This window comes from Rhinatrema bivittatum, chromosome 8 (genome assembly GCF_901001135.1).
Source record: "Rhinatrema bivittatum chromosome 8, aRhiBiv1.1, whole genome shotgun sequence".
Taxonomy (NCBI): domain Eukaryota; kingdom Metazoa; phylum Chordata; class Amphibia; order Gymnophiona; family Rhinatrematidae; genus Rhinatrema; species Rhinatrema bivittatum.
This window is the reverse complement of record NC_042622.1, coordinates 182,376,378-182,398,890: the sequence shown is the minus strand read 5'-3', so window position 1 is coordinate 182,398,890 and position 22,513 is coordinate 182,376,378. Positions and strand designations below refer to the sequence as shown.

Genomic DNA, 22,513 nt, shown 5'->3' with positions numbered 1-22,513 from the left:
GCGGACTGCCTCAGCCGACGTTTCCAGCTCCACGAATGGTCGCTGGATCCCTCTGTTGCGAGCAGAATCTTCCACCAGTGGAGTCATCCGACCATCGACCTCTTTGTGTCCAGTCAGAACCACAAAGTGGAAAGCTTCCGCTCCCTGCACAGGGACCGGCATGCACCAGCCAGGGATGCCTTCCTCCGTCCCTGGAACAAAGGCCTGCTTTATGCGTATCCTCAGAGTCCGCTAATAAGACTCTCGTGAAGCTACAACAGGACTGGGGCTTAATGATTCCCATAGCCTCGTACTAGCCACACCAAATTTGGTTTCCCATACTTCACGACCTTTCTGTCCAGGACCCCTTTCGCCTGGGCACGTCGCCCATCCTCAACACAGAATCACGGCAAGTTACGCCACCCGAATCCAGGCCTTCTCTCTGACTGCCTGGATGTTGAAAGGCTGATACTACAACCACTCAACCTTTCAAGTGACAGTAGCTTCACGGAAGCCTTCCACGCGGAAATCCTACCGCTCTAAATGGAAGAGATTTACCTTGTGGTGCACACAAAAGGGCTTGGATCCTTTCTTGCCCTACATAGTCTGTTGGATTATCTCTGGCACCTCTTGGAATCTGGTCTCCAGACATCTCTGCTTACCATCAAGGAATAGGGGATACGGCTCAACCCCTGGTGAGTCACTTCATGAGAGGCTTAGTACAGCTTAAGCCTCCTCTACGGCCACCGGTCTGACATGGGACCTCAGTGTCGTACTTGCACAGCTCATGCACACTCCTTTTGAGCCCTTGCACTCCTGCGAACTCAGATACCTTACATAGCTACTAGGAAAAGAACTTTCTATCACATCTGCTCGCTGAGTGAGTTACAGGCCTTGTGACCTACTCACCCTACACAAGGTTCCTTCATGACCGGGTGGTTCTCCACACTCACCCTAAATTCCTTCCTAAAGTGGTAACTGATTTCCATTTAAATCAGTCCATAGTCTTGCTGACTTTCTTTCCAAGACCTTGCACTCACCCAGGTGAGTGAGTTCTCCACACCTTGGACTGTAAGCTTGCTCTTTTACTTAGACTGCACTACAGCCCACAAGAAGTCCACCCAACTCCTGCGGTGGGCAAGCAAACACTATCAAACTGGTTGGCAGACTGCATCGCATTCTGTTACCAGCAAGTAGGCCTTCCACTACAGGGACGAGTGAAGGCACACTCAGTCAGATCACTGGCAATGTCAGTAGTACACTACTGTTCCGTACAGATTGCTGACATCTGCAGGGCTGTGACATAGAGCTCTCTCCACACCTTCACAGCTCACTACTGCCTGGACAAAGCTGGATAACAGGATTCCGTCTTTGGCCAGTCTGTCCTAAGAAATTTGTTTCCAGTGTAGGAACCCAACTCGTCCTACCTCAACCCGCTATGAATTTCAGGCTGCCGCCTCCTTGCAACAGCACCCCAGTTGTGCCTGTTGCACATGTTTGGTGCTGCTTGGCCTCATGCGTATGACTCAGCCTGTAGCTTGCTATTCACCCATATGTGAGGACTAACATCCTGCTGTCCTGGAAGAACACCTGTTACAGGTAAGCAACTCTGCTTTCTGCCTAAGGTAGTGTCAGAGTTCCCTATCGACTAGGAAATGTCCAGCATTCAGGAAATCCGTGTGTTGTAATAAGGAAAAGCTTGTATCTGCTAGATGACAAGAGAGCTTTGATATCTTAAGGTTACAAAAGATTTTAGGAAGTCACAGGCAGTTTGGCCTGATTGATGTCTAAAGCATCCATTGCAAGATTGATCGAGGAAGCGATTATAGTGGCTACATTGGGGAAGGCAGACAAGTGCTAGCCATATTAAAGGCTACTTAGAAAAGCTGCTTTAGACTTCTGTTCCAACATGCTTTTGGTATTTGAGATATGTCATTATCAGCTCTGTATTTATAGAAAATCTGAAGATTTTCAAAAGCTGGTATTTCCTTTAGTCCAATGTGCTCGTACTGTTTTGACACATTGTTCTTGTTTTTGTATTTATTTTTCTGCTAGTATTATAGTGTTTTGTGAATGTACATGGTATAAGCCACCTAGAGCTGTGTGTAGGCAGAATATAAATTCTTGAAATAAATAGGGCCCATTCAACGATGTCCCAGGCCACGTCATGGGCAGAACACAAGCTAGTAGCTCCTCAAGATATTTAACAGGGCAGCTACATGGTTCTCTTTACACTCATTTGTAAAGCATTATAAGCTGGACCTGCAAGCAAGAAGCAGATTGCAGGGGCCATTAAGGCCTCTGCTTAGCCAGGGTTGGCACTGCTTGGGCACACCCATTTGTTGTGACTGGTCTGCAGGACAAAGAGGAAAGTGAAATTTAAACTTAAGGGTTAATTTCCTTTCCTTTAGTCCTGACGGACCAGTCCAGAACCCTCCCCAGAGGAGGGAGAATTCCATTTTATATTTTTTTCCCTTTTTCTCTTGCTGTGGAAAATGAAAAGGGAGAAGAAATAAATTAAGGAATATAGGGGAAACGTTTCCCTCTCTCACTGCTGGAAGTTCTCAGTGGCAAATGAGAAAAAAAAAAGATGTAGATGTAAGGCAAGTTTACCCTTTTTTCACAGTAAAGGAAGCAAGGAGGGATTCCAGAGAAGGAAGAAAAGAAAGACCCTGTTCATGATCTGGATAACTATATGAACTTTTTCTCTTATGATCTTTGTTGTTTTTTTTTTTTTTTTTTTACACATAAATGTAGTGAATAAAGGAGGAACAAAGGAATGCAAGGAAAGGGAGCTATCCCAGAATACGTAGGTTGACTAAGGCCGGATTTAAGATTGACACCTGTAGGCAGTGCCATGGTGATGGGTTTACCATTGAAGCTATGCTGGTTCATGGCACTATAGAAAGCTGAAACTGGCCTCTTTGTCCTGGATATTTTGGCCTTCAAAATTGGGCACCCTAGGCCAGCGGTTCTCAACCGGTGTGTCGCCACATGTACCAGTTCCCTGCTGGACCAGCTGCTCCTCCTGCCCCAGCAAGATGCAAATTCTTCCTCTGCCTGAGCTACCGGAACATGGCAAGATAGCTGGAGTCCACAGCACTAGCACCATGGTCTCTTCTTCTCACCCAGAAGAGGACATGGTATGCAGTGGCCACATGCATGTAAAGAAGAGACCATGGTAAGTTACAAGTGCATGCAGCATCAGCCTGAAGCAAAAAGAGGAACAACGTCAGCCCCCGTGGCCAATGGGACTCCTTTCTCGAGGTTGGAAAAGGAGTTGTTGTTGCTGCTGCCACCAGTTCTTCAGTGGGGGGAGACAGACAAAGGGTGTGTGTGTGTGAAACAGCATGTATGTAAGTGTGTGATTGAGAGCCTGTGTAGTTTGTGAGGGAGAGCATGTGTATATGTGATTTGAGCCTGTGAGAGAACATGTATGTGTGTGACAGTATGTGTGATTGAGAGCCTATGTAAGTGAGTGCATGTGTATGTATGTGATTGAGCTTGTGAGTGACAGAGTGAGGAGGAAGTTGTAAGCAAAACCCCCCCCCCCCCCCCCCCCCACTCCTGCTAATTCAAAACAATCTCAGGATACCTGGATTTCAAATGTTCCCAGGTATGGAGAGCAGAGCATTTTTTTTAATCCTTATTTTTAATTATTTGATCTTTGTGTCTGCTGTTTTTTGAAATACTTTGTGACTGGCAATTTTTTATTTGAGATTTTGTTTATTGGATATTCCATTCATCAGCTGCTTTGAAATCTATTTTTATTAGTATGGTTTTACTGCTATTTATTTTATATTTCTTGAGTTTGCTTTATAAGGACTGGTGATGTTTCTCTTTTTCCTTTGTTCAACTGCATACAAAGTCTCTGACTTGTAGCAGTTTCTAGTTCAGTTTTGGTCTGCATGTTTCTAGTTATGCTTTTTTGGTCTCTTTGTTAGGTGAGGGTCTGCACATGTGACTGAGGTGAGGTATTCTGCTGGCATGTAGTTTGTGTAGGGCTCTACAACAGCCTGACTTGTTCCATTTTCCTAATAGGTGTATTGGTTAAAGCCTAATATATTTTCATTGTTGCCTTTTCTTAGGTAAGGTGGTTACTGTTTTGTTGAAAGTTGGTGCTGTTCTGGTATGGGAGGTTTATTATTTATGTAATTTCTGTTCAGACAGTATACTTACCTTTCCCTTGTGTCATGCTTAACAATAAAAGTAATATTGGGCCTTTATTTTTTTTTATTTCCACTGTGGATTGTAATGAGCAGTGTGTTGCATATGTGAGTGTTGTCAGTCAGGTGAGTCATGATGGGAAAAAGGCAATTGCCAGGGGCTCTCAACCTATGTTGCTGTTGCCTGTGCCTAAATCTGGGCCTGAGGCTGATAGCAGAAAAAGTAAGTTCTCGCTCTCTACCTAGCTGTGAGCAAGTATATTCCCATTTGTCTGGACTAGTCTGTCAGGATTCAAGAAATGGAAATTAACCAGCAAGTTTTTCACCTTCATTTTAAAGTTTTATAGTAATGTTCTGATAGGAGCATTTTGACAAGTTTAAAATGCTTCTTTTTGTATACAGCAAAGATGGTGCCTTAATGCAATTAAGACTATAACCTAAATTTGCAGCTTTGTTGCAATTTATAATACTCAAGCTGTGCTCCCATGGTTTGACATCAAAGAGCACTTTAACAGGTCAATACAGTAAAGTGCGGCCGCGGTTACCCCGCTCCTAACCCGCTTTCTACTCAGTTTCCGGCCGCGTTAGCCCTTCCTGAGATACACAATCCCCTTTAACCGATTCTTACCGCCTCTTTAAATCACCGGGTAACCCCTTCCGCCCGCGGCATGTATATTAGATGTAAACGATCGAATTAGCTATTCCCTCCCATACAGTAACGCGTGCCCCGACTATCGCTTTTTTACCCTGCTGTTTTGCCGTGCGTTTAACCTGCTAACTTACCGCCTACCCTTACCCCTGCGTTAGAAGCAGGGGTAAGGGTAGGCGGCAAACTTACCCCCAGCTCCCACGGCCCTGGCCGTGTCAATGGGTGCTGGTCTCCGGGGCAGCCCCAGTCCTCTCCCCCCCTCCTCCCGAAGCAACGAAAGCGCAAAAAATCTAAAATCGAAAAAGCCAAAAAAACAAAAAAAGTAGCAACGAAGTGGACGGTTCTCCTATGCTCGGGATTGCCAGTCCTCTCTCCCCTCCTCCCGAAGCAAGGCGTGTAAAGCAGCCTTGCTTCGGGAGGAAGGGAGAGAGGACTGGTAGTGTAAAGCAACGACTTTTTTTCGCAGCCCTCCTCCGGAGACGCACATCGGTGGAGACGGATCACGGCTCCCCTGGCATATGACGTGTTTGAAACAGCCATGAGGTTGGCTGCAGCAAGCATTGGAGCCCAGCACACAGCTTGGTTATGGGCATCTGACCTGCACCCAGAGGTCCAGGACCATCTAGCAGACCTGCCTTGCACTGGGGAGAACCTGTTTGGTGACCAGATCAAGGAGGCTGTGGCCCTGCTGAAGGACTATCAAGAGACCCTTCAACAATTGTCAGCTAATACTTCTGACACCCAGCTTGCTAGGAAACCCGCTCAGTCATAGTCAAAGCAAACTGTGGTAGCAGCTTTTGCCGATGACATGTTAGTGTATTTAACCAATCCAATTTCAGCCCTGCCGTGTGTACTCAATATCCAGGGTGCCTTTGGGAGATTTGCCGGATTAAAGATAAATGTCGAAAAGTCAGAAGTGCTAAATGTCTTAGGAACTTTACAATCCTCCTGGCCAGGACAATTTCCTTTAAAATGTGTTTCCAGTTCTCTCAAATACCTGGGAATGTATATACCAGCTAGCCCTAAGGATATTTACGCTCAAAATGTTTTACCCCTAAAGAAGCTTTTACAGAAATTACAAACTTGGCAAACTTTACCACTTTCCTTATCTGGGAAAATATTATTATTAAAGATGATGGAGATATCAAAATGGCTATACCTGTTCAGTATGTTACCACTTTGGCTAAAAGCACAGGATGTTCTGGAAATCAATAGAGCGTTTAACCGATACTTATGGTCTGGAAAACAAGCACGGATCCCGCTGAAAGTCCTAATGAGACCAAAAACTGAGGGAGGTTTGAATTGCCCGGACTTGAGGATATACAATTATGCAAGCCTATTGCGTCATATAAGAGACTGGATCTTCGACTCTGACGTTTGTAAACCCATGAGACATGTTCATCATTGGTTAGCTCCACTGTCACCGGGTGCTGTGTTACAAGGCTCTTCTATAACAATCCCATCTTTTCATATGAACAGTGTTATTATCTGTCCGCTACGCAAGATGTGGCACCTTACCTGTAAACTACATCAAGTGTCTCCGGAGAGGACTGTTTTTCAACCAATCATAGGTAATCCTGCTTTCCCACCGGGAATGGAGCAACACCTTTTTACCCAGTGGGCTCGTCTTGGCTTAAAAACTATTATACAACTGTTACACTGTGAAGCGGAACCGGTTTTTGTTTATAGTTTTCAGGAGCTTCAAACACTATATCAGATACCGAATGCTGACTTTTATGGTTATCTACAATTGCGGCACTTTGTACATGGAATGTTACATAACAACCCGTCCTTTTTGAGCTCCTGTTGTCTCATGTCATTTATCAAAGGTCCACTGGGGAAGCGATCGACCTGTTCGCAGTATTACTCAGCTCTCATGACCTTGGTGTTCCCTCCAGTTTTCACTGATGTAAGCCACAAATGGAATAAAGTGCTACCAGAACCTATTAAAGCGGATGAAATTAAAGCTTGTTTTCAACGTATATCTCTGACTTGTGAGAATGTGCCACTTCGAGATAAACAATTTAAATTTTATCATCAGGCATTTTACCCTCAATTAGCAGCTTTCCGTATGGGCATAATACCAGACAGTTCATGCTTAAAGTGTGGAGCGGACAATCCAGATTACTATCATAGTTTCTGGTCCTGTGCAATGGTACAAGAATTGTGGCAACATTTACACCACTTGTTAAGACAGATTTGGGGAATTTCAGTTCCGCTTCATCCTCGAATTTGGTTATTCGGGCTCGCACCGCTCACGGTCAGCCAGTTGGGTAAATTTCATGTACAGTTTCTACATAAAATCAGTCTAATGGCTGTGGATACCTTACTGAACCAATGGTTGAACCCGTCCCCTCAATACAAGCCAATTTGGAAACAGAAAATTCAACAAACTTTATATTACGAATATTTAACAGCTAAACAGAAAACAGCTAAATATCGGAACAGAACACTTGCTGTTTGGAAGGCGTATGTGGATTCCCTACCAAAGGAAGCTATTGCCCTCTTGCCATCTTTGAAGAATGGGTGAAAAGTAGATATTCTGATTATTTCTAAGGGGTAACGGACTATGTAAGCACGGGGTTTAGAGCAGAATGAAGAATCAGAGTTTGATATCTGCTGCCATACATGTTATCTTGCCGGTTGTTGGAAGTTGTCCTTTTTATGTACTAACTTGCAGATCTGGGTAGTCAGATCTCATGACATACCATATGGTGTATCATTTGATGTTCAATATGTTTCACAGCATGATATTTACTGTTTTGTGATTCACTGGGAAGATTCGGGGGGGGGGGGGGGGAGGGAGAGGAATGGTGGTCTAGGGGTCTAATAATAATGTGCTGGCTCAAGCCTCTAGTGGGAAGGGTAAGTGGGGGGGGAGGGGGGTGGGAGGAGCGGCAGTTAAGTAGAGGTGAAAAAAAATAAAAAATTTGCTCATAGCAATCTATAATATTACCATGTAAGGGCAATAGCCAATTTCAAGTTTGGGTACCTCAATGTGTTTACATTATTACCAGGCTGTAGTAGAAGTTAATTAGACTGGCTTCTTGGTCTTTCTGATAGGTTCATCTGTATTGTTAGTGATAATTGTCTAGTGCTGGAACTGTACACCAAAAAGTACCTCACCCGGCCATGGAAAGAAGGTTTCTAGTACTGAAATAAGACGGATGTATACCATTTGCTGTTACTTTACTTGGTTAATGTTTATGTGGATGCAAAAATTAATGTTATGGATTTGCTGTTAATAAAAAATATTTACACAAAAAAAAAAAGTTCAAACAGGAACTAAAACTTGGTTGTTTGGAAAGGCATATATGGCTGAAAAATGAGACGGCGCCCTAATTTTAACTTTCGATAGTCCTTATTTTTATCATTTTATTAGTTTTTAGTTCCTTTAACTATTTTACAATAACTGTTTTCTTTTACTCCTTTTAATTATTGATAGTTTAGGTTTTAATTGTTTATCTCTGCGCTCATGCTAAACTTTCAAAAGGGGAAACTTTGATAAAATGAGAAAAGTTGTTAGAAAAAAACTGAAAGGAGCAGCTACAAAGGTAAAAAGTGTGCGAGGCGTGGTCATTGTTTAAAAAAAAAAACCAATCCTAGAAGCACAGTCCAGATGTATACTGCACATTAAAAAGGTGAAAAGGCAAAATGATTACCGGCATGGCTAAAAGGGGAGGTGAAAAGCTATTTTAGCCAAAAGATCTTCATTCAAAAATTGGAAGAAGGATCCAACAGAAGAAAATAGGAGAATTCATAAGCGCTGGCAAGTTACCATGTAAGACATTGATAAGACAAGCTAAGAGAGAATTTGAAAAGAAGTTTGCCGTGGAGGCAAAAACTCACAGTAAAAACTTTAAAAAAATATATCCGAAGCAGAAAGCCTGTGAGGGAGTCATTTGGACCGTTAGATGATAGAGGGGTTAAAGGGGCACTTAGAGAAGATAAGGCCATCGCAGAAAAATTAAATGATTTATTTGCTTCAGAGTTTACTGAAGAGAATGTTGGGGAGGTACACGTACTGGACAAGGTTTTCATGGGTAATGATTCAGATGGACTGAACCAAATCACAGTGAACCTAGAAGATGTGGTAGGCCTGATTGACAAACTGAAGAGTAGTAAATCACCTGGACCGGATGGTATACACCCCAGGTTTCTGAAGGAACTAAAAAATGAAATTTCAGACCTATTAGTAAAAATTTGTAACCCATCATTAAAGTCATCCATTGTACCTGAAGACTGGAGGATAGCTAATGTAACCCCAATATTTAAAAAGGGCTCCAGGGGCGATCCGTGAAACTACAGACCGGTTAGCCTGACTTCAGTGCCAGGAAAAATAGTGGAAAGTGTTCTAAACATCAAAATCACAGAACATATAGAAAGACAGGGTTTAATGGAACAAAATTAGCATGGCTTTCCCAAGGCAATTCTTGCCTCACAAATCTGCTTCACTTTTTTGAAGGAGTTAATAAACATGTGGATAAAGGTGAACTGGTAGATGTACTGTACTTGGATTTTCAGAAGGCATTTGACAAAGTTCCTCATGAGAGGCTTCTAGGAAAAGCAAAAAGTCATGGGTTAGGTGGCGATGTCCTTTTGTGGATTACAAACTGGCTAAAAGATAGGAAACAGAGTAGGATTAAATGGACAGTTTTCTCAGTGGAAGGGAGTGGGCAGTGGAGTGCCTCAGGGATCTGTATTGGGACCCTTACTTTTCAATATATTTATAAATGATCTGGAAAGAAATAAGACGAGTGAGGTAATCAAATTTGCAGATACAAAATTGTTCCGAGTAGTTAAATCACAAGCAGATTGTGATAAATTGCAGGAAGACCTTGAGACTGGAAAATTGGGCATCGAAATGGCAAATGAAATTTAATGTGGATAAGTGCAAGGTGATGCATATAGGGAAAAATAACCCATGCTATAGTTACGCAATGTTAAGTTCCATATTAGGTGCTACCACCCAAGAAAGAGATCTAGGCATCATAGTGGATAACAAATTGAAATAGTCGGTTCAGTGTGCTGCGGCAGTCAAAAAAACAAACAGAATGTTGGGAATTAATAGAAAGGGAATGGTGAATAAAACGAAAAATGTCATAATGCCTCTGTATCTCTCCATGGTGAGACCGCACCTTGAATACCGTGTACAATTCTGGCCGCCGCATCTCAAAAAAGATATAATTGTGATGGAGAACATACAGAGAAGGGTGACCAAAATAAGGGGAATGGAACAGCTCCCCTATGAGGAAAGTCTAAAAAGGTTAGGACTTTTCAGCTTGGAGAAGACGGCTGAGGGGGGATCTGATAGAGGTGTTTAAAATCATGAGAGGTCTAGAACGGGTAGATGTGAATCGGTTATTTACTCTTTCAGATAATAGACTAGGGGGCACTCCATGAAGTTAGCATGTGGCACGTTTTAAACTAATCAGAGAAAGTTCTTTTTCACTCAACGCACAATTAAACTCTGGAATTTGTTGCCAGAGGATGTGGTTAGTGCAGTTAGTATAGCTGTGTTTAAAAAAGGATTGGATAAGTTCTTGGAGGAGAAGTCCATTACCTGCTATTAAGTTCACTTAGAGAATAGCTACTGCTATTACTATCAACGGTAACATGGAATAGACTTAGTTTTTGGGTATTTGCCAGGTTCTTATGGCCTGGATTGACCACTGTTGGAAACAGGATGCTGGCTTGATGAACCCTTGTTCTGACCCAGTATGGCATGTTCTTATGTATTTCCTTTAAAAAAAATTGTAAACCGTTGTGATGGCTCGTCTGAACGATGGTATAGAAAATCTGATAGTGTTGTAGATATTTCAAAGGGACACTATATAAGGCTTATCTTACCACTTTCAAACCAAATTGAACAGCCTAGCCTTTTTCCCCATTAAAAATTATTTTTAAAAGTCCTTACAGCAATACAGTATTCTAGTAATATTCTTTGTGAGAGTATACTAGTAACTTAAAATATAGCTTGAATAAAATAGAATAAGAGATTTCAGGAGTTTGTTTCCAGTTGTGAGTTCTGTAATAGTCAGAGGCTTATCGTGTATATAAAATTTGTGGAAACAGTCCATTCTGAAACTGAATTCGAAGTTTTGAAGAGGATAAATAATTTTAATTTTTAGGAATGCATAAAATGTTCTGCTTTCACCAAAACAGCTCAACAGCAGAAAAACAGAAGCCCATCTGGATAATTATTCCACTGAAATAAGTAGGAAAAAGTAGGGATGTGCTGTATTGATAGCACGTGATATCTACCCCTTTGTATAAAACACTTAATTTTGATCTTCCATAACCTTAGGTGCTGTTGGAAGAAAGATGCAGTGTTGCTCATCTGTATTTGACCAGATGAAAGTTATGATGTTGCATCACAGATATTTAACATTAAATAATATAAACAAAATAAATACTATTTCACTGGTTTCCAGCTAGAAGACAGTTCCCATTTGTATACCTATTTCCTCCACCCCATGGCTTTTAATTTCTTTAGTATCCCCAGGGAGAATCTGAGTTGCAATTCATGCTTCCCGTGATGTCTTTAATACACAGATGGCAGTGCTTGGTGATGTGTCCCTTTTTTATGCAGTTGAAGAAATAAAGGAAACTGTAGTGCCAGTTTCATATTGTGCTTTTATCAACAAAGATATAGTTAATGATTTACACTGGGAATTAATTGACTGCAAAAGCCCACCTAAAACTATTTAGTGCGGGCAGATATTTTTCACTGCAAAGTTTGTTTCTGGACATCTGTTGGAAGTGGTATTTCTCTCAACAGCATTATTTCATAAGATTTGCAGCTATTGATTTTGTTCACCTTGAGGAACCCTCCTGCTTGGATTGTTAAGACAGAGCATGTGCTACAGGCTATATTTAGTGCATTGAAATACAAGGCATGTGGGACAGGAGCACATGTTTGTTTAAAAAGTAAAGAAAAGCATGCCTAATGGGGAGATTGTTGAAATAGGGTCAGACAGACTGACGGGCGCAAACAAACCTACAAATGGATTGCGGTGAAACTGAAGATAGAATAGTTGAGGAGGTTGATTAGTTGAATATGATAGCTGAAAGGTGTTTTTTGTGTTTCTCAGCTTACATGTCCTTTCCTCACATGGAGGTCGACATTAGTGTGTGGAATATCTGACTGCTACCTGTGCTGAGGTTTAACATGCACTAAACCTGTTACTCTAGACTAGAGGAAATTGAATTATCCCGTGGTACCCATATGGCAAAGACTGTCAGTGCCAACCAAGCTCAGCTCCCTCTTATGTGTAGACTCCGGGGGGGGGGAATACATGCCCTTTGTTTAGTAGGGTTTATGTTTGGAGATTTTAATCTTGCAAGTTGTGGATACCATTAGAGGCACTGAATATAACCTCCTCCAGGTGTTGGTAGCTGCAACAGAGTGGCTTCTGAGCAAAAGCTACTGTATTTCCACATCTTCTGAAAGCAGACTGCTGCATTACCAAAAGATGTGAGTTCCACATCTTGCAAAATGTAAAATTCCCAAATATCAATTGTTGCCCACTAGTCTTCACTTAAAAGCAACACTGTTAGGATTGTTAATGAGAATTTAGCTAATTTTTTTGCATTGTTTATAACAGGGGTCGGGAACCCATGGCTCGCGAGCCAGATATGGCTCTTTTGAGGGCTGCATCTGGCTCGCAGACAAGTGTTGCCACACTTTCCCGCTGACCCAGCTGCTCCCTGGTCCTTCTCCGCCCGGGCTTAAAATGCTGTCAGCCCAGGCGGAACGCGGCATGACAGCTGGAGTCAGCGGCACAGGCGTGCTCTCTTCTCCCCCCCCCCCCCCCTCACGGCCCGGAAGAGGAAGTGGAGAGTATCGGGTGCGTGCGCGGGAACTCACGGCAGCAGCAGCCTCCTCCCAACGCTAACCTCTTCATTTTCCTCCGAGCCGCGCTGCAGTCTTCTTTCCTTCGGGCTGATGCCAAGCGCACTAGCGTGGCCTCTTCTTGTCGCGCACGCGTGTGTGTGTGAGAGAGATTTGAGAGCCTGTATATGTGAAAGATCGTATGTCTGTGATTGAGAGCCTGCCTGTGAGAGAGAGAGAGCATGAATGTAAGTTTACCTGTATGTGTAAGTTTGTGATTGAAAACCTGTTTGTGTGAAAGAGTATGTGTGTATGATTGAGATCCTTTGTGTGTGAGAGAAATCATGTGTATGTATGATTAAGAGCCTGTGTGTATAAGTAAGAGAGAGATCATGTGTGTCTGTGTATGATTGAGAGCTGGTTTAGGTGATGGAGCATGTGAGTATGTGATTGAGAGCCTGTGTGTAAATGAGAGAAAGAGAGGACATGTTTGTAAGCATGTGAATGAGAGTCTGTGTGTGAGAAAAAGACAGCATGTATTTATGTGATTGAAAGCCTGTGTGTGTGTGTAAGCGTGAAAAGATACAGCATATGTGTAATTAAGAGCCTATATAAGTGAGAGAGAAAAAACATGTGTATATGTGAGTACTGAGAGCATGTGTGTATAGGTGTGTCATTGAGAGCCAGTGTGAGAGAGAGCGCTGGTATGTGACTGAGAGAGGAGAAAGTTCCAAGCAAACCACCCCACCTCCTGCTAATTCAGAACAATCTCAGGACACCTGGATATCAAATGTTCCCAGGTATGCAGAGCAAAGAAATTTTTGTATCCTTATTATTTTTCATTACTGGGTCTTTGTGTCTGCTATTTTGAAATATTTTGTTGGTATCTGGAAATGTTTTATATGAGTTTTTAATTATTGGATATTCCACTCATCAGCTGTTTTGAAATATGTTCTTTTTGTTAGTACAGTTTTACTGCTGATTTTATATTTCTTGATTTGTTTTATAAGGATGGGTGATGTTTCTTTTTTCCTTTGTTACACTGCATACAGACTCTGGCTTGTTGCAGTTCCCAGTTCAGTTTCTGTCTGCATGCTTCTAGTTATGCGTTTTGGTCTCTTTGTTCTATGTTAGGTGAGGGACAGCACATGATTCAGGTGAGGTTTTCTGCTGGCGTGTAGTTTCTGTGTAGGACTCTATAGCAGCCTGACTTGGTCCGTTTTCCTAATAGGAGATGTATTGGTGTCTTAAGGCCTGGTGTAATATTTTCAGAGACTTATTGTACTTTAAAAGTATGATCTTACATAAAATGCACACATTTACTTGTATTTAGTTTTAAACATATTGTATGGCTCTCATGGAATTACATTTTAAAATATGTGGCGTTTATGGCTCTCTCAGCCAAAAAGGTTCCTGACCCCCTGGTTTATAACCTTGGAACATGAGCACTGATGACTAGAATGAGTCTGCTACATTAAGCCATATTGCTGAACCAGTTTGCGAATGCTTTGACAATTTGCATCTTGTTACTGATGCACCACAGTTGTATTCAAATATCGGTCATCACAGTGTATCACTGTCAACTACGACAAATCCTACTTAGTCCCATCTCAAACCTTGTCGTTCATTGGGGAAGACTTGGACACCTTTCAGGCAAAGGCTTTTCTGCCTCGACAGCGAGCTCTCACTCTCGAGTCTCTTGCACACCAGCTGCAGTCTCGGCATTCTGCGACTGCACACCACTTTTTCATCCTCCTGGGACACATGGCGTCCTCAGTTCAGGTCATACCAATGGTCCGTTTGGCCATGAGAGTCATGCAGTGGACTCTAAGGTCTCAATGGACTCAAAGCATTCAGCCCCTGTCGACCATTGACCACGTAACCGACTCACTCCGTCAGTCTCTTGTCTGGTGGAAAAATCAGATCAATCTCCTCCAAGGATTGCCCTTTCAGGCTCCAGACCCTCAATTAACTCTCACCACCGATGCTTCCAACCTCGGCTGAGGAGCCCATGTGGCCAATCTGCAGACACAAGGATCTTGGTCTCTAGAGGAAGCCAAACACCAAATAAATTTCCTGGAGCTTCGAGCAATCAGATATGCTCTCAGGGCATTTCAGGATCACCTCTCAAATCAAGTTATCCTGATCCAGATGGACAACCAGGTGGCCATGTGTGGTACATCAACAAACAGGGAGGCACAGGCTCCTTCCTTCTGTGTCAGGAAGCTGCACAGATCTGGGCGGAAGCTCTATCCCATTCGATGTACCTCAGAGCCACCTACTTGCCGGGAGTGGACAATGTGGCAGACAAGCTGAGTGTCATCTTTCAACCTCACAAGTGGTCTCTCAACCCCTCAGTAGTGAACTTCATCTTCCAACAATGGGGATATCCTCAGATAGACCTCTTTGCGTCTCCTCAAGACCGCAAAGTAGAGAATTCTGCTCTCTCATTCGCAGCAAACACTCTGAGCCCAGAGACGCATTCTCCTTCTCGTGGGCAACCGGTCTACTTTATGCATTCCCTCCACTTCCTCTTCTCTCGAAGACTCTCATGAAATTACGTCAGGACAAGGGAATCATGATCCTCATAGCACCTCACTGGCCGCGCCAAGTGTGGTTTCCAATACTTCAGGATCTCTCCATTCACAGGCACATTCCCTTAGGAAAGGACCCACTCCTGATCACTCAAAATGACGGGTGTCTATACTACCTACCTTTTTTCCCGGGCCCCATTCCAATCCAGGAGAGCAGGCTCTGTATACCCTTGACTGCAAACGGGCTCTAGCGTTCTACCTAGACCGTACAGCTGCCCACAGGAAAAGCACTCAATTGTTTGTCTCTTTCCATCATTTCAAATTGGGGCAGCCTGTGGTTAAACAGACTCTCTCCTCCTGGTTGGCGGACTGCCATATCCTTTAGCTATCAGCAAGCGGGCATTCCACTTCAAGACTGTGTTACAACACACTCTGTGAGAGCCATGGCGACTTCAGTAGCACACCTATGATTGGTGCTGCCTCCTGACATTTGCAGGGCTGCCACCTGGAGTTCTCTCCATACTTTTACAGCCCACTATTGCTTGGACAAAGCCGGAAGACAAGATTCCATCTTCGGCTAATCTGTCCTGCGTAACCTATTCACAACTTGACATACCAACACCCTTCCACCTGCCCATTAGGGTTCAGGATGCCCTCGGCCAAATTCCACCCCAGTTGTTGTGCCTGTTGCACGTCTTGGGTTCATTTGGTGCATATTCGGACATCCTCAGCTCAGTACTCATCCATATGTGAGGACTACCATCCTGCTTGTCCTGTGAGAAAGCAAATGTTGCTTACCTGTAACAGGTGTTCTTAAAGGACAGTAGGATGTTAGTACTCATGAAACCCTCCCGTCGCCCCGCGGTGTTGGGTTCGTAACGTTTTCTTATTTTATTTTTCGGCACTACCAGTAGCTTTTAAACAAGACTGAAGGGGGACCCCTGCTGGCTGCGGGGTTAGTGCCATGCTGGACATGCCCAGTAGGGGCCAGTCAAAGTTCTGGAAACTTTGACAAAAGTGTTCTGTGATTTGGGCTCCATCCTGTAATGTCACCCATATGTGAGGACTAACATCCTGCTGTCCTGTGAGAACACCTGTTACAGGTAAGCAACATTTGCTATCAGCGGCCTTTGACACGGTAAACCATTCAATATTGATTGACCATCTCTCTGAAATTGGTGCAAAAGAAAAAACCCTACAATGTTTCTCATCCTATCTATCACAAAGGACCTACCAGGTGTCAATCAACGACACCCTGTCAAAGAAAATAAACTTTGACACCGGAGTTCCCCAAGGCTCCGCACTATCTGCGACACTCCAACATTTATCTTCTCCCGATATGCCACTTCCTCTCAAACCTTAAACTGACCCACTTCATATATGCCGACAACATCCAAATACTTATCCCAATACACAACACTTTGGAAGATACCTACAAAAAAAACAGCCAATTACCTCACCAAAATAAAGCAACTACTAACCAACATGAGACTCATCCTAAACATTGATAAGACAGAAATAATCATGCTGGAGAGAAGGAACAACCCTCCGCACCTTCCACCACTCAACATAATGAACCAAAAGACACCAAACTCCCCTGTCACCCATGCCCGCAACCTAGGAGTAATAATTGACAAGGAACTATCCTTCAAGAACCACATCACCGCAAAAATCAAAGACTGATATCACAAACTCCTAACCCTACGACATCTAAAACCTTTCCTTTCCCCCAACAATATTAGAACAGTTCTTCAACTACTCATCTTCTCCAACCTGGATTACTGCAACTCCCTGCTATTCAACTTACCTCTCACCACAATCTGACCACTCCAAATCCTTCAAAATACAGCCGCCAGAATACTCAAGGAACGAAAAATATGATCACATTACTCCAACACTCATATCACTACACTGGCTCCCAATAAAATACAGGATAGACTACAAAATACCATCCATAATACACAAAATATATGAAGAACAAACAAACAGGCAAAGTGCATCCATAAAACTCCACTCACCAAACCGAAATCTCCGTTCAGCTAACAAAAGTCTATTAAAAATTCCACCTGCTCGCCCCAGACAACTTACGTCAACTCGGAAGAGAGCCATTTCCCTAGGAAGTCCTGACCTCTGGAACACCTTCCCAACCGAACTAAGAACATAGCAAAATTTAAAAACATTCAAAAAAGAACTAAAAACTTGGATGTTCACCAAAGCCTACCAAAACACCCAATGACTCTGTTATAATTTCCCTCCCTACCGACCCATATAAACATGCAGAAGCAATGCAAGCACGTAATATAACCTGTACAGTTTGACAACCGAACTATGAATATAACGCCTTCAATAACTGTTAATCACATGAATTTTTGAACACACTGTTAAAATCGAAACTTTGTAAACCGTTGTGATGGCGAAACCGAACGGCAGTATATAAAACTTGATAAATAAAGTAGAGGAGGATTTTCTGTGTGAGCAGAAGGCCCTAGATTCGTTCTCCTGCCCCACACAAAAACTGCTTGACTACCTTCTACATCTATCAGAATGTTATTATTTGTGATAATTGTGGGTGGATCCTTGGGCCGGTGGCAGATGACCACGACCCTGGGGGAAGATCCCGAGAGGGGCCACCAGTCAGGCTCTGAGTTGGGAGACAGACACACACTAGATGTTTTATTAAACTGTATAGTGAACCACCAGAGGTGGCAGTGGTGAGATGGAAGAGCCCGGCTGGGCTGTAGTCCCTCAGGCACTGGAACAGCTATCCCAGGATGGCTGAGCTGTAGAGAAACTGAATATAGTGAGTAGGCAGAGTATGCAGAGTTCAGGAACAGAACCCTGATGGTAACACTCACACAATAGTCTCTTGAAGCAGCCCAGAGGCTGGAATGGAGTAGGCCCTCGAGGAGCGAGTACCTGGTTTCAGGGAAAGCTCTGAGAGAGATGGTAACTCATTGGTGTTGTAGGCAGCGGTGACTTCCTGGCAGAAGTAGTATTCAGTAGCAGGTCCGGGAACGTGGGCCCTTGAGGAGCAAGTACCGGTTCCAGACTGCAACCTGAAAAGCAAGAGAGAGCGGGTACCCCTGGTAAAGTCCGAGGCGGCAGAGTAGTAAGGTATACAGAGAGCGAATCCCATCCGCAGCGATACCTGGAGGAATCCCCTTGCTAACTCGAATAACTAGCAAAAACGAAGGCCTTAAGTATCCGGTAAGGATGACATCATCTCAGGGGGTTGCCCCTGAGGTTCGCGCCACAGCTGGTACTTGAGTTGGGGCCACACCGCACGCGCGCCCTTAGGCTTCAGGAGAACATGGCTGAGGGCAGCGTCTAGCCGGTCCGGGGACGCCGGAGGAAGTTGGCAAGATGATGCTGCGGCAGCCAAACGTCCATCAACCAAAGAGGGAGTCGCAAAAGAGGTAAGGTGGGCGGATTGGAGACGTCTGGCAGTGACAGTCGCAACACAGAAGCTGGCTTGAAAACCAACTCTGTTAAGAGTTCATCTTAGTGCAATTGGCAACTTCCACCAAGATGAGATGGTATGCTGATCTCCGTACATCCTATAGTTGTACATTTCATGCAGGGCCTGCTTCAATTGAAGCCTTCCCTAAGGCCTCCCATTGTGTCTTGGGACCTCCAATGTGGTGTTAGCTCAGTTGATGAAAGCACCTTTTGAGCCACCGTGCACCTGTGACCTAAAGTATCTGACCCAGAAGGTCATATTTTTGGTGGCGGTCACTTCAGCATGCAGGGTCAGCGAGGCCTTAGTGATTCATCCTTCTTATACTACATTTTATCATGAAAGGGGGGTCTTGCATGTGCAACCTAAGTTCCTGCCTAAGGTGGTGATGGATTTCTTTCTTGACCAGTCAATCATCCTGCCAGTATTCTTTCCCAGACTCTGTTCACACCAAGGCGAACGAGCACTGCACAGTTTGACCTGCAAGCGAGCCTTAGCATTCTGTCTGGAGCAGACAGAAGCCTATAGACAGTCCACTCAACTTTTTATTTCTTTTGACAAGAATAGGTTGGGCATTGCTGTTGCCAAATAGGCATTATCCAATAAGCTAGCAGATTGCATCTCTTTCTGTTATGCCTAGGTGGGACTGCATCTTGGGGATCATGTCAAGAATCATTCTGTCAGAGCTATGGGAGCATCGATAGCCCACTTGCGAGCAATTCCTGTGGAGGAGAGCTGCAAGGATGTGCAATGGAGTTCTCTCCATACAGTCACATCTCATTACTGTCTGGATAGGGATGGCAGATGCGACAGTAGGTTCGGCCAGTCTGTCCTTCGGAACCTGTTTGAGGTGTAGAACCTAACTTTCCCACCTGGTTCCCTTTGGGTTCAGGCTGTCTCCCCCTCTTACCAACAGCACTGGTGGTGTTGTGCCATTGGCACCTGGTTGGGTGACAGTTGGTCCCCTTTTTTTGTGTTGGGGAGCAACCTGTAGCTAGGGATTCACTTATGTGATGACTACCATCCTGCTTGTCCTCTGAGAAAGCAGAGTTGCCTACCCTTAACAGGTGTTCTCAGAGGACAGCAGGATGTTAGTCTTCATGAAACTGCCTGCACCCCATGGAGTTGGGTTTCTTCTGTTTTTTTATTTTAATCATAATTCTATGTTAAAGATTGGAGAGGGACCCCATGTGGACTTGTGGTATAGGGAATACTGGACATGCTCAGTGTGCCTAGTCAATTATGAATCACTGGAGGACTCAAGTGCAAAACGTGGCTCATCTTGAGAGGCTCCAGTATGGTTTAAAGGGTCAATCTTAAGTATAATGCTGTCTGGCCCGTATACCATCAACACTGGCTGTTTAAAGGAGTCCAGTGATGCAGTGTTTGAGAAGATATCTTTTCGTTACTTGCTTTGTGAACCTTTGACCTCTGATTATCTATTTAAGAAAGCTGTGTTCCTCTGCTTGGTGTTGCTAATTTATCTAAACTTTGTGCCTAAAAACTTGTTAAAGAATTTTTAAAATGTGATAAGTAAAATGAGCCAAAGAAATAAAGGAAATCTAGAAAAAAGGGAAGCATGAGAACTGTAATATGTTAAAGCATTTGCTTTAATAAATGCACAGGTGAAATGTAATTACAACTTGAATGTATTTAGTGTCTTAAATTGTGCGTTATTTTGTATGTGCACAGGCATGGATTTCTGTAGTCTCTAGATGTTACATAGTGCCCTTTTTATAAGGTACTTTGCTATCTGACCACTTTTAGCAGAGTCTGAGAAGTACAGTCATTGATTTAGAGCTGAAGTTGGTGCAGAAACTTGATGATAAAAAAAAAATTACAGGCCTTCACAAAACCAGCAGGCATTTTAAAGTTTAATACATCTTTTCCTGATTTTCTCCAAGATTTAATTTCTGTATTTTAGCAATAATATAAAATTGTTTGCAAATGTGATTTCTTCCATTCTGGAACTTGATTTCATAAATTTCTAAGATATTTAAGGTTAAAAATTCTTATGCAGAGATTTATTGCATAAATAACATTGTAGGTATAATGCAAAGTTGTGTAACATTAGTGAAGAGGGAGATCAAAGGAAGCATATATCAAACACTAACATTTTAACTGCAAAATGTTTATATGTAATTGTTCAAAAGCCTTTTCTATTGTAGTGGACAACTGTTGCTCTTCTCATGTATTCTAGTGCCTAAGGCAATTAATTTTTAACTGTTAAGGAAAAGCATGTCTACTCTTCCTTTTATAACTCGGAGCTGGCAAATGAATGGTATGACATTTGGAGCACTTGGCACAGATCTGCGTTTTGGATTATTTACTCTCTCCAGCAGTCATTCAGCCACAACTGAGAAGAATAACCCGGGCCTTTCCCTTTACAAATATCTTAAGGGAATAATCTTTAGCAAAACCCTCAAAATTAGAATGGCATAATATATAGATTTATTCTGAGTCTCATGATAATGTAATTTCTTTTTTTAGTCTTTGACTTTAGTTAGCTTCCAGGTTCCATAACTGTGTCCAGCACTGTCTGCCATTTGTGAGTTCCTTCTCCAGTCCGTAGAATTGACCAATTAGCTGTCATGAAGATGATTTTTCTCCCTTGCCCCTGAACTGGAATTGAGAGCATTTACTTCCCTTTCATCCATCACAGGGAGGAAGGGAGTGTATCAGTAGTCCTTTGGGGCTGTTTCTACCCTTTATTATTCCAAGTGCATTGGAGCCAAAGGAGTCCCTGAATTTCCTTGGTAGTTTATCCATATTTTCTGTTTATCAGGATTCAGAAGTTGATTCAGTACTTTTATACAGCTATATGGCCATGTGTCTGGTTGTGGTTCACTAAATAAACGCAAGTCGTGTGTGCAATCAGTGTGGAGTTTTTGGATGCTTCAATAAAGGAATATCTGATACATGACTAGTATATTTTTTGAGATTTGGTTGGTATATTGCTAATGCAAAATATAGGAGAGAATATTCTGTACTACCTCATGGCTTGTGCCTAATGTTATCACACTGTTTACCTTATCTGATACTACAGGAAGAAGAAACTGTCTGGATTTACTTCATTAATTTTAGGCTTGGGTACTCGCAGCAAACTATCTTATAGAAAGTGGACACTTTGAGGAACCTGGATATATGTAAATTTAAATATTGCACTAATAATCCTTCCACAGTTACCTAGGTCATACAACTTAATGTTTAGCTTCCTATAAAACTCTTCACAAAATCTGTTTGCGGCTCACATACCAATTATAGAAAATACTTTTCAATTTGAAAGTGCACAAATTTGTAACTTCCTAATAATGAACACTAACTCTCTTCATTGGGTGGTAATGTTACTATTTAAGTGTGTGTGACTGCATGCATGCTACATGAAGCCTGTCATACAGTAATATGAGTAATACTGAAGCCAAAGATAAGTTTAGTAATTTGTGCCTACTACTGCTGATCTACTCAGGTATAATATGAAAATACTTTGCGTATTTCTAAATAAATGTAGTTTCACATCTTTACTACCATGACAAATATTCAGCTTTCCTTATGATCTTAGTATTTAATGGCTTAGTATGGTGAAATGAAGCTGTCTTGAAAAGTCATTGGTGCCTTTTATCTTTCCACATTATTTCTTCTGTGTTAATTATAGAGAGGATATTTCTCAAGATGGTTCGCTCTACAAAAAACTTTTTTTGTAATATACATGAGACTACAATTATTTATGGGCCTCTGTTCTAAAAAAAAAAATAAAAAAATTCTATGTAAATTGTCAGCTACCTGAAGATAGCATGCTGCATTTTGCCTTTGTATTGTAAAAATGATACACGAGCTGACCTATGGAGATATTTAAATGTTTTAATGGAGGGGAGGTTGTATTTGTTGATGTGAAAG

The 22,513-nt window shown here is 42.6% G+C and overlaps 1 protein-coding gene across 2 annotated transcripts in view; it reads left to right on the top strand.

Annotated features, from left to right (window-relative positions):
• Positions 1 to 22,513, top strand: part of AKAP1 (A-kinase anchoring protein 1) — a 214,352-nt gene that overhangs the window by 28,962 nt on the left and 162,877 nt on the right. The gene's annotated exons all lie outside the window — the stretch shown is intronic.